This window comes from Scyliorhinus torazame, chromosome 10 (assembly GCF_047496885.1).
Source record: "Scyliorhinus torazame isolate Kashiwa2021f chromosome 10, sScyTor2.1, whole genome shotgun sequence".
Taxonomy (NCBI): domain Eukaryota; kingdom Metazoa; phylum Chordata; class Chondrichthyes; order Carcharhiniformes; family Scyliorhinidae; genus Scyliorhinus; species Scyliorhinus torazame.
In genome coordinates, this window is record NC_092716.1 from 176,285,684 (window position 1) to 176,297,764 (window position 12,081).

Here is a 12,081-nt window from a genome sequence, read left to right on the forward strand (position 1 = left end):
AAAGAGAGAGAACAAAACAGTAGGGAAAAAGCACCTTCTCCCACTCTTCACCGAATTACCTCACTGCACCAAATTACCAAATTCTCACTCGGTCTGTATCTCTCTCACTCAGGCTGTGTGTCCTTGACCTGCGCAAACCCATCCGGACCTGGAGACTTGTCCACCTTAATGCCTTTTAGAATACCCAAAACTTCCCCCTTCCTTATGCCGACTTGACCTAGAGTATTTAAACATCCATCCCTAGCCTCAACGTCCGTCATGTCCCTCTCCTTGGTGAATGCTGATGCAAAGTACTCATTAAGAATCTCACCCATTTCCTCTGACTCCACGCATAAATTCCCTCTGTTGTCTTTGAGTGGGCCAATCCTTTCTCTAGTTACCCTCTTGCTCCTTATATACGAATAAAAGACTTTGGGATTTTCCTTAATCCTGTTAGCCAAAGATATTTCATGACCCCTTTTAGCTCTCTTTATTGCGCGTTTGAGATTTGTCTTACTTTCCTGATATTCCTCCAATGCTTCATCAGATTTAAGTCGCCTAGATCTTATGTATGCTTCCTTTTTCATCTTAGCTAGTCTCACAATTCCATCCGTCATCCATGGTTCCATAATCTTGCCATTTCTATCCCTCATTTTCACAGGGACATGTCTGTCCTGCACTCTAATCAAAGACTCCCACATTTCAAATGTGGATTTACCCTTAAAGAGCTGCTCCCAATCCACATTCCCTAGCTCCTGCCGAATTTTGTTATACTTGGTCTTTCCCCAATTTAGCACTCTTTCTTTAGGACCACTCTCGTCTTTGTCCATGAGTATTCATAACTTATGGAATTGTGATCGCTATTCCCAAAGTAATCACCGACTAAAACTTTAACCACCTGGCCGGGATCATTCCCCAATACCAGGTCCAGTATGGCCCCTTCCCAAGTTGGACTATTTACATACTGCTCTAAAAAACTCTCCTGGATGCTCCTTACAAATTCTGCTCCATCTATGCCTCCAACACTACATGAGTCCCATTCAATGTTGGGGAAGTTAAAATCTCCCATCACGACCACCCTATTGCTCCTACATTTTTCTATAATCTGTCTACATATTTGTACCTCTACTTCACGCTCGCTTTTGGGAGGCCTTTGGTAAAGTCCCAACAATGTTAGTGCACCCTTCCTATTTCTTAGCTCTACCCATATTGCCTCAGTGCTCAAATCCTCCATCATGCCCTCCTTAATCATAGCTATGATATCATCTCTGATCAGTAATGCAACTCCTCCACCCCTTTTACCTCCCTCTCTATCCCTCCTGAAGCATCTATACCCTGGAATATTTAGTTGCCAGTCTCGCCCTTCCCTCAACCAAGTCTCCATAATACCAATAACATCATATTCCCAGGTACTAATCCAAGCCCCAAATTCATCTGCCTTACCTGCTACACTTCTCGCATTGAAACATATGCACCTCAGACCACCTGTCCCTTTGCGTTCTTCATCTCTTCCCTGTCTACTCTTCCCCTTAGTCACATTGAGTTTATTATCTAGTACCTTACTGGCTTTAGTTGCTGCCTCTTTACTGACCTTTAACTTCCTAATCTGGCTCCCATCCCCCGGCCACATTAGTTTAAAACCTCCCCAACAGTGTTAGGAAAAGCACACCCTAGGATATTGGTTCCAGTCCTGCCCAGGTGTAGACCATCCGATTTTTAATGGTCCCACCGCCCCCAGAACCGGTTCCAATGTCCCAGAAATCTGAACCCCTCCCTCCTGCACCATCTCTCAAGCCACGTATTAATTCTGACTATTCTTGAATTTCTACTCTGACTGTCGCATGGCACTGGTAGCAATCCTGAGATTACTACCTTTGAGGTCCTACTTTTTAACTTATCTCCTAACTCCCTAAATTCTGATTGTAGGACCTCATCCCGTTTTTTACCTATATCGTTGGTGCCTATATGCACCACGACAACTGGCTGTTCACCCTCCCCCTTCAGTATGTCCTGCAGCCGATCTGAGACATTCCTGACCCGCGTACCCGGGAGGCACATTCCATTCGGGAGTCTCGTTTCGACCACATAAACACCTGTCTACTCCCCTTACGATTGAATCCCCTATGACTATAGCCATGCCAGTCTTTTTCCCGCCCTTCTGTGCAGCAGAGCCAGCCACGGTGCCATGAGCCTGGCTACTACTGCCTACCCCTGGTGAGTCATCTCGCCCAACAGTATCCAAAACGGTATACCTGTTTTGGAGGGAGATGACTGCAGGGGACACCTGCACTGCCTTCCTGCACTTTCTCTGCCTTTTGGTCACCCATTCCCTGTCTCCCTCACCAATCCTAATCTGCGGTGTGACCAACTCACTGAACGTACTACCCACGACCTCCTCAGCATCGCGGATGCTCCAAAGTGAGTCCATCCCCAGCTCCAGAGCCATCATGCGGTCTAACAGGAGTTGCAGCTGGACACACTTCCCGCACATGAAGGAGTCAGGGGCATCGGCCGCGTCCCTGAACTCCCACATTGAGCATGAGGAGCATAACACGGGTCTGAGATCTCCTGCCATTTTTACACTTTACCTTAACTGATTACAAATATAATATCAAATAATGAATAAGTGAAAGGAATAAGGATTTTACTTACCAATCACAATACTTACCAACCCACGAAGAGTTACATTTCTCCCAGCTACTTACCTTCCCGACAGACCCCTGGCCACTGCTCCCGCCGACAATCTGAAGCTATAACTTGCGGATAAAATAAAAATAAAAATAAAAGAGAGAGCGTACCTGATATTCACTCACCCACTTAGGTTAGAAGAGGTGGAAGGGTGGGAGACACTACAAGTGTAGTGTCTCGGGTTTAGCAACCGCCCAACTTAAATAGAGGTAAAAATCAAACACTTAAGCACCTACCTGATTCCCAAGCTGCACTCCGGCTCCCTCTCTCTCTCCTGCTCACGGAAATGAAGGCCGCTGGAACCTGGGGGCAAGTTTAAACACCTACCTGAATCCCAAGCTGCACTTGGGCTCTCTCTCCTGCTCCCGAAAATGAAGGCCGCTGGAACCTGGGGGCAAGTTTAAACACCTACCTGAATCCCAAGCTGCACTCGCTGTGATCCGGCTCTCTCTCCCGCTCCCGAAAATGAAGGCCGCTGGAACCTGGGGGCAAGTTTAAACACCGACCTGAATCCCAAGCTGCACTCGCTGTGCTCCGGCTCTCTCTCTCTCTCCCGCTCCCGGAAATGAAGGCCGCTGGAACCTGGGGGCAAGTTTAAACACTTACCTGAATCCCAAGCTGCATTCGCTGCGCTCCGTCTCGCTCTCTCTCTCTCCCGCTCCCGGATAGTGGTAGCATCATGCCAAGATGGTGAAACACACTCTGAACAGGCCAGTACGTGGCTGGGGCAGTGGCACAAGGAGCTACCCGCCTTAAAGCCATTGACTGATTAAACTCATTGCAAAAGATCTCACTCGGGCAGATTAAATAAGCTATTTGCTTCTCATGACTCTCTCTTGCTCTCCATCAGGTCTCCCTTATGCAATCAATTCAGAAACCAGCCCAAATGGAATCCACCAACATGATGCTTTTTCTAGCAGTTATAATTACCATCCCTTAAGGTATGGGATAAAGATGCCCATTGTTTTGAAAATAGAACTTCATGATTCATATATTTTAACATAGAAACATAGAAAAAAGATGCAGGAGTAGGCCATTCGGCCCTTCAAACCTATACCACCATTCAATATGATCATGGCTAATCCCATTCCCGCTTTCTTTCCATACACCTTGATCCCTTTAGCGGCAAGGGCCACGTCTCACTCCCTCTTGAATCCCCTTCCCGGCTTGGGTCACTGTCTGTGCAGAGTCTGCACGTTCTCCCTGTGTCTGCGTGGGTTTCCTCCGGGTGCTCCGGTTTCCTCCCACAAGTCCTGATAGACATGCTGTTAGGTAATTTGGACATTCTAAATTCTCCTTCCATGTACCCGAACAGGCACCGGAATGTGGCGACTATGGGATTTTCACAGCAACTTCATTGCAGTGTTAATGTAATCCTACTTGTGACAATAAACATTATTATTATTATTAACTCCAGTGAGTACAAGCTCAGTCGATCCACTCTTTCTTCATATGTCAGTCCTGCCATCCCGGGAATTAGTCTGGTGAACCTTCGTTGGACACCCTCAATAGCAAGAATGTCCTTCCTCAAACTAGGAGACCAAAACTGCACACAATACTCCAAGGTGTGGCCTCACCAAGGCCCTGTATAACTGCAGCAAGACATCCCTACTCATATACTCAAATCCTCTCGCCATGAAGGCCAGCATACCATTAGCTTGTCCTTTTCACTGCACACAATGTCTTCCAGCTTAGCGTCATCTGCAAATTGGGAGATATTACATGCAATTCCTTTGCCCAAATCATTCATGTATATTGTGAACAGCTGGGTTCCCAGCACTAAATCCTGCGCTACCCCACTAGTCACTACCTGCAACTCTGAAAAGTACCTGTTTATTCCCACTCTCTGTTTCCTGTATGCCAACCAGTTCTCTATCCACGTTGTTATGGGCGAGGTGTTTTCAGAACCCCAAAATGTAACATGGAGTTCAACCAACCTCTCCCTTTAATGGATTTGTTGCTTTTCCGAGCACACGGCTTTTTCCCAAGGTGTGGGATACAATTATGGACAAGTGGGTTTTTAAACACAAAATACTGTTTATTCCATGAACTCAACTTAACATTGTAAATAAACATTGGATCTCTTAACACCCCTTACTTCAAAGATAACTCAGAAAATATTGCAACAGTAAATAATTCCTTAAAATGTTCCTTCAAACGTCCAAGAGACTTAACACCTTTAAACAAAATCACATCAGGTTAAAGGCTTTACAATTATGAGTTTAAATCACCCAAATGATCCAGAGATGGTCTTTTATGGCAGAGATCTCAGCTCACTGCAAAACACAGACACAAGCCCAGCTCTTTTCCTCCAAACTGCAACTTCAGCTCTCTGGAAACACACAGACACACACAAGCTGCTTTTTCAAACTGTAAAACTAAACTGCAAAATGGCTGACCTGAGCTCAGCCCCACCCACTCTCTGACATCACTGTTTTCTTAAAGGTACATTGCTTAAACATCCATGTCTTAAAGGTACTCTCACATGACAACGTCAATACATTACCCCCAATACCATGAGCTTTAATTTTGCTCACTAATCTCTTGTGTGGAACCTTGTCAAAAGCCTTTTGAAGTCCAGATACACAACATCCACTGGTTCACCCTTGTCCACTCTACTGGACACATCCTCAAAAAATTCCAGAAAACCTGTCAAGCATGATTTCCCTTTAGTGAATCCATGCTGACTTGGATCAATCCTGTTCCCACTTTCCAAATGCTCAGTTATTTCATCCTTAATAATTGACTCCAGCATTTTCCCCACCACTGATGTCAGGCTAACCGGTTTATATTTCCCCATTTTCTCTCTCCCTCCATTTTTAAAAAGTGGGGTTACATTAGCTGCCCTCTAATCCATTGGAACTCTTCCAGAGTCTATAGAATGCTGGAAAATGATCACCAATGTGCCCATTATGTCTAGGGCCACTTCCTTAAGTACTCTGGGATGCAGAGCATCAGGCCCTGGGGACTTATCGGGTTTTAATCCCATCAATTTCCCCAATATTATTTCCTGACTAATAAGGATTTCCTTCAGTTCCTCCTTCATGCTAGACCCTCTGCCCCCTAGTATTTCCGGAAGGTTATTTGAGTCCTCCTTAGTGAAGGTCGATCCAACGTATTTGTTCAACTGGTCTACCATCTCTTTGTTGCCCATTATGATTCACCTGATTCTAGCTGTAAGGGACCTACATTTGTCTTCACCAGTCTTTTTCTCTTCACATATCTATGGAAGCTTTTGCAGTCCATTTTTATATTTTCTGCAAGCTTACTCTTGTATTCTATTTTCCCCTTCCAAATTAAACCCTTTGTCGTCCTCTGCTGAATTTGAAATTTCTCCCAATCCTCAGGCTTGCTGCTTTTTCTGGCCATTTGTATGCCTGTTGTTTGGCATTAATACTATCCCTGATTTCCCTTGTTAGCCATGGTTGAGCTACCTTCCCTGTCTTATTCTTGCACCAGACGGGGATGTACAATTGTTGAGGTTCATCCATGTGTTCTTTAAGTGTAGATGTATAACTTTTAGTTTTGGGATTTGAATTTTCAACTACTTTTAATTTATTCATGGGATGTGAGTGGCACTGACTAAGCCAGCATTTATTATCCATCCTTAACGGCCCTTGGGAAGTTGCTGGTGATCAACTGCAGTCCATGTAGTGCAGGTACACCCACAGTGCTGTTAGGATGGGAGTGGCTTAGAGGGGAACTTCCAGGTGGTGGTGTAAGACAGATTGCAAAAAGCAGAATTTAAAAACTGGTAAACACTCCAAATTACAATTCAAAAGATAGTCCACATGTATTTTGTTTTTATTCATTATGGAATGTGGCCGTCACTGGTCAGGCTAGCATTTGTTGCCCATCCCTAGTTGCCCTTCAGAAGGTGGTGCTGAGTTGCCTTGTTGAACCACTGCCGTCCTTGAGGCATAAATACACCCACCATGCTGTTAGGGATGGAGTTCCAGGATTTTGCCCCAGCGACAATGAAGGAACGGCAATATATTTCCAAATCAGGGTGGACAGTGACTTTCAGGGAAACCTCCAGGTGGGCTTTCCAGGTATCTGCTGCTCTTGTCCTTCTGCATGGTAGTGGTCATAGGTTTGGATGGTGCTATCTAAGGAACCTTGGTGAGTTACTGCAGTGGAGCTTAGATGGTACGCACGGCTGCCACTGTTTATTGGTGGTGGAGGGTTTGAATGTTTATTGAAGGAGGATCAATCAAGCGGGCTGTTTTGTCTTGGATGGTGTCAAGCTTCTTGAGTGTTGTTGGAGCTGCACTCATCAGCTGCACTCATCCAGGCAAGTGGAGAGTATTCCATTACACTCCTGACTTGTGCCTTGTAGATGGTGGACAGGTTTTGGAGGGTCAAGAGGTGAGTTACTTGCTGTAGGATTCCTAGCCTTTGACCTGCCTTGGTAGCCACAGTATTGATATGGCTAGTCCAGTTCAGTTTCTGATCAATTAGCTTGGCTAGGGGTGCGGCAATTTCTGGTGCACAAGTCTTCACTACTATTGACGGAATATTATCAGGCCCAAAGCCTTTGCAGTATCCAGTGCCTTCAGCTGTTTCTTGATATCACGTGAACTGAATTGTATTGCTGAAGACTGACATTTGTGATGCTGGGGACCTCTGGAGGAGAATGAGATGGATCATCCACTCAGCACTTTTGGCTGAAGTTTGTTACGAATGCCTCAGCCTTGTCTTTTGCACCTTTGTGCTAGACTCCTCCATCATTGAGGAAGGGGATATTTTTGGAGCCTCCTCCTCCAGTGAGTTGTTTAATTGTTCAGCGCCATTCACGGCTGGATGGGGCAGGATTGCAGAGCTTAGATCTGATGCATCCATTGTGGAATCACTTTGCTATTTCTATTATTTGCTGCTTATGCTGTTTGGCGCACAAGTAGTCCTGTGTTGTAGCTTTACCAAGTTGATACCTCATTTTTCGGTATGCCTGACGTTGCTCCTGGCATGCTCTCCTGCACTCTTCATTGAACCAGCGTTGATCGCTGGCTTGGTAGTAATGGCAGAGTGGGGGATATGACATACCATGAGGTTGCAGATTGTGGTTGAGTACAATTCTTCTGCTGCTGAGGGCCCACAGCGCCTCATGGATGTCCAATCTTGATTTGCTAGATCTGCTAAAGTCTATCCCATTTAGCATGGTGGCAATGCCACACAAGATGGAGGGAATCCTCAATGTGAAGATGGGACTTTGTCTCCACAAGGACGGTGCGGTGGTCACTTCTACTGATACAGTCATGGACAGATGCAGCTGCAGCAGGCAGATTGGTGAGGATGAGGTCAAGTATGTTTTTTCCTCTTGTTGGCTCCCTCACCACCTGCTGCAGTCCCAGTCTAGCAGCTACGTCTTTAGGACCTAGCCAGCTCAATCTGTGGTGGTACTACCAAGCCACTCTTGGTGATAGGCATTGAAATCCCCCACCCAGAGTATATTCTGTGCCCTTGCCACCCTCAAGTGCTTCCTCCAAGTGGTGTTCAACATGGAGGAGTGCTGATTCATCAGCTGATGGTGGTCGATATGTAGTAATCAGCAGGAGGTTTCCTTGCCCGTTTTTAACCTGAAGTCATGAGACTTTATGGGGTCCAGAGTAAATGTTGAGAACTCCCAGGGCAACCCGCCCAAATGTGTACCACTTTATTTCCACCTCTGCTGGGTCTTCCTGCCAGTCTGACAGGAATGGTCAGGGTGCTGCCTGGGACATTGTCTGTAAGGTATGATTCTGTGAATATGACTATGTCAGGCTGTTGCTTTTTTAAAAATAAATTTTGTGTACCCAATTACTTTTCCAATTATGGGAAAATTTTAGTGTGGCCAATCCACCTACCATGCACATCTTTTTGGGTTTGGGAGTGAGGTCCATGCAGACATGGGGAGAATGTGAAAACTCCACATGGACAGTGACCCAGGGCCAAGGGCCAAGATCGAACCGGGTCCTCAGCGCCGTGAGGCAGCAGTGCTAACCATTGTGCCACCATGTCGCTCATGTCAGGCTGTTGCGTAACTAATCTTTGAGTCAGTTCTCCCAACCTCGGTACAAGCCCCTAGATGTTAGTAAGGCGGACATTGCAGGGTCGACAGGGTTTGTCATTGTAGGGACCAGTGCCTGGGTCGATGCCGTCCGGTTTAATTTTTTTTGTGTGTTTTCATAACATTTGAATACAACTGAGTAGCTTACTACAGAGGGGATTTAAGGGTCAACCACGTTGCTGTGGGTCTAGAGTCCCATGTAGGCCAGGCTAGGTAAGGATGGCAGATTTCCTTCCCGAAAGGATTGAACCAGATGGGTTTTTATGACAATCAACAATGGTTTCACAGTCATCATTAGACTTTGCCACATTGGGATTCAAACCCGGGACACCAAATCATTATCCTGGGTCTCTGGATTACTCATCCAGCAACAATACCACTACGCAATCACCTCTCCTCACAGGATCATAGGAGTTAGAATTAGAGGTGTGAAAACAATAAATAGCCGATCTTCTCTTAGCTTCCGAATGGAGCCAGTGAGTCTGATAAGATTGCAGTTATCCCCGTTAGAGATATAAATTATTTGTGTGGGTTCCGGAATCAAAAGGCTGTTTTGAAAGTAAAGCTAATTTGTTCTTAATCTTTATCTGGCACAGCCTAGGTGTACCACATTGTCATGGGGATATATTGCAAGGTTTTTATTTTGTTTTGTGTTTATCTCTGTGATGTTCTCACTGAAACAGGCAATCAGCTTGGTGGAGGTTTTCAGACAGACAGTTGACGAGATCATGGGTTGGAAAGAAGCTGTTGATCAGGACCAGAGGATGATCAGAAACCAAGGGCGATTTTTGATTTGGATTCACTAGCAAAAATGCAATTAGGTCCATGCTTGAGCTGGGGTGCCTTCAATCCTGTGAGGAAGAAGGATAAATACGGCAATTTTCGGGAACCTTGGATGACAAGAGATATTGTAGGCCTCGTCAAAAAGAAAAAGGAGGCATTTGTCAGGGCTAAAAGGCTGGGAACAGACGAAGCCTGCGTGGAATATAAGGAAAGTAGGAAGGAACTTAAGCAAGGAGTCAGGAGGGCTAGAAGGGGTCACGAAAAGTCATTGGCAAATAGGGTTAAGGAAAATCCCAAGGCTTTTTACACGTACATAAAAAGCAAGAGGGTAGCCAGGGTAAGGGTTGGCCCACTGAAGGATAGGCAAGGGAATCTATGTGTGGAGCCAGAGGAAATGGGCGAGGTACTAAATGAATACTTTGCATCAGTATTCACCAAAGAGAAGAAATTGGTAGATGTTGAGTCTGGAGAAGTGTGTGTAGATAGCCTGGGTCACATTGAGATCCAAAAAGACGAGGTGTTGGGTGTCTTAAAAAATATTAAGGTAGATAAGTCCCCAGGGCCTGATGGGATCTACCCCAGAATACTGAAGGAGGCTGGAGAGGAAATTGCTGAGGCCTTGACAGAAATCTTTGGATCCTCGCTGTCTTCAGGGGATGTCCCGGAGGACTGGAGAATAGCCAATGTTGTTCCTCTGTTTAAGAAGGGTAGCAAGGATAGTCCCAGGAACTACAGGCCGGTGAGCCTTACTTCAGTGGTAGGGAAATTACTGGAGAGAATTATTCGAGACAGGATCTACTCCCATTTGGAAGCAAATGGACGTATTAGTGAGAGGCAGCACGGTTTTGTGAAGGGAAGGTCATGTCTCACTAACTTGATAGAGTTTTTCGAGGAGATCACTAAGATGATTGATGCAGGTAGGGCAGGTGATGTTGTCTATATGGACTTCAGTAAGGCCTTTGACAAGGTCCCTCATGGTAGACTAGTGCAAAAGGTGAAGTCACACGGGATCAGGGGTGAGCTGGCAAGGTGGATACAGAACTGGCTAGGCCATAGAAGGCAGAGAGTAGCAATGGAAGGATGCTTTTCTAATTGGAGGGCTGTGACCAGTGGTGTTCCACAGGGATCAGTGCTGGGACCTTTGCTCTTTGTAGTATATATAAATGATTTGGAGGAAAATGTAACTGGTCTGATTAGTAAGCTTGCAGACGACACAAAGGTTGGTGGAATTGCGGATAGCGATGAGGACTGTCGGAGGATACAGCAGGATTTAGATTGTTTGGAGACTTGGGCGGAGAGATGGCAGATGGAGTTTAATCCGGACAAATGTGAGGTAATGCATTTTGGCAGGTCTAATGCAGGTAGGGAATATACAGTGAATGGTAGAACCCACAAGAGTATTGAAAGTCAAAGAGATCTAGGAGTACAGGTCCACAGGTCATTGAAAGGGGCAACACAGGTGGAGAAGGTAGTCAAGAAGGCATACGGCATGCTTGCCTTCATTGGCCGGGGCATTGTGTATAAGAATTGGCAAGTCATGTTGCAGCTGTATAGAACCTTAGTTAGGCCACACTTGGAGTATAGTGTTCAATTCTGGTCGCCACACTACCAGAAGGATGTGGAGGCTTTAGAGAGGGTGCAGAAGAGATTTACCAGAATGTTGCCTGGTATATTGGCTATGAGGAGCGGTTGAATAAACTCGGTTTGTTCTCACTGGAACGAAGGAGGTTGAGGGGAGACCTGATAGAGGTATACAAAATTATGAGGGGCATAGACAGAGTGGATAGTCAGAGGCTTTTCCCCAGGGTAGAGGGATCAATTACTAGGGGGCATAGGTTTAAGGTGAGAGGGGCAAGGTTTAGAGTAGATGTACGAGGCACGTTTTTTACGCAGAGGTTAGTGGGTGCCTGGAACTCGCTACCAGAGGAGGTGGTGGAAGCAGGGACGATAGTGACATTTAAGGGGCATCTTGACAAATACATGAATAGGATGGGAATAGAGGGATACGGACCCAGGAAGTGTAGAAGTTTGTAGTTTAGTCAGGCAGCATGGTCGGCACGGGCTTGGAGGGCCGAAGGGCCTGTTCCTGTGCTGTACATTTCTTTGTTCTTTGTTCTTTGTTCTAATCATGAGCTACGTAAAAAGAGTTGGAGTATAATGAACCCCACCACCCCCACCTCCTGCCACCTCTCACTTGTGGCCTGGATTCTTTGGCAATTATAGGTCTTGTGTGGGTGCATTACCGGCAGTGGGTGTGCCGAGCAATGAGGAACTGCCAGTCACTGATTGGCAGGCAGTTCTCAGTGGATGGGACTTCTGCTCAGTCCTTGATCTTGATGCCCAATTAATTAGTTGGGCAGCCCTTCCTGAATAAACGTGATGCGGACTTTCCGTTGGCTCTTCAGCCTCTGGGTGAGGCCTCCATTGCCTATGTTAAATTCTGCACATAAATATTTTGGTTACAAGAACAGTTCAGAGGTTAGGAATTCTGTGGCAAGTAATTCACCTCTCGACTCCCCAAAGCCTGGCCACTATCTACAAGTCACAAATCAAGAATGTGATTGAATACTCTCTACATGCTGGAT